Below are 1403 nucleotides of genomic sequence, written 5' to 3' on the forward strand. Positions count from 1 at the left end.
ACAGCAGTGAAAAGGGCATGGAATCAGGTAGCGCTAAAGGAGGGAAATGGGAAAGTATAGAGACAGGGAGTGGGACAACAGGGGATGTATAGTGAAAGGGATATGGAGACAGGGAAAGTATAGTGACAGGTGGGAGACAAGGAGAGTATAGTGACAGGGGTGGGAGGAGGAGAGGGAGGAAGTACAGTGATAGGAAGAGGGAGAGTGAGAAAACATAGTGACACGGATAGAGAGAAAGCTGTAGAGAAAACAGGGCAAAGACAGTGCCATGGGGGAGAACAAGGATAGAGAAGGGAGAGGAGAAGGAGTAGAAACGAACGTATTCAGGCAGAATTATCTTAAGGAAGACCGAGCTTTAGATACCTTTTCCTTCGAGAAAAAAACAAAACAAAACTATTTTCTCTTCACTCAAGGGAGAAAGGCAGACGGAGCCAAGAGGATAAGAAAAATAATAATTTGAAGGACTTCTGAGGGAGAAGGGAGAAAAGGAGGGTCAGGACGAAGGCTAAATAAACACGAAATTAACGCGAAATAAACACCCAGCGACCATGCAGAGATATGCAGCGCCTGACATTTTAATTAATTAATCGTGAATTGCCTCCTCATGACACACGTAGCTACACACACTCTGATTTCCCTGAATGTCATGAAATCCTTCCGCACTCTGAACATTATCCTTCGCCTCTCCAATGCTGGTTATTACAAGTTTTCTTCTCATATATTTACCGTTCAACATCATATTCATTTTAGCGTCCGGGTTATTCGCACACCCTAAAGGTAAATGCGCACACACAGAAATCTTAGTTCTGATAGCAACTGAATTTAATGTAAAAAATCTTTCATTTTTATCAAAACAATTATTAACTTGCTGCACATTTTACATAAAGAGTAAATGTAGAACATGTATACATCATCGTCTTTATTGCCAACGCAAGGGGTTATCACTACACGTTGACAATGTTCAAGCCTCGATTCGACGCAAAGCGAATAGGGTGCGAGTGCTTCATGTTAAAGATTTGAAACCGGCGATTGACACCGCTGACTGGTGCGCTCGGGAGTGGAATGGGATGCTGATTCTCTGTTTACGGTTTAAACTAGTTTGTTGAGAAGTAGATAATGTCAGACACAACAGCGCTCTACATACAATCACACTTTAAAACAAAACGTGGATAATTGTAAGCGACGATAAATACACGCGCTCAGGCACACGCACACCCACAAAAAGGGGGATAGGGGAGGGGTTAACACCGAGATAACAAAAAACAACAAGTATGTATTCAATGCAATAAGTTAAAAGGTAAATCAACGAAATAGATACTAAAAGTAATAAAACATTTGGCAAATATGTGCGACAAGGATTACTGTTAGAAAATATGTAAGACGGTAGGATGATATTTTTGGTG

General features: G+C 41.2%; 1 protein-coding gene across 1 annotated transcript in view; it reads right to left on the minus strand.

Annotated features, from left to right (window-relative positions):
* Positions 1-1403, minus strand: part of LOC119582299 (secretin receptor-like) — a 19276-nt gene that overhangs the window by 17385 nt on the left and 488 nt on the right. The window lies entirely within an intron of this gene.

The sequence above is a fragment of the Penaeus monodon genome, chromosome 15 (genome assembly GCF_015228065.2).
Source record: "Penaeus monodon isolate SGIC_2016 chromosome 15, NSTDA_Pmon_1, whole genome shotgun sequence".
Classification (NCBI taxonomy): domain Eukaryota; kingdom Metazoa; phylum Arthropoda; class Malacostraca; order Decapoda; family Penaeidae; genus Penaeus; species Penaeus monodon.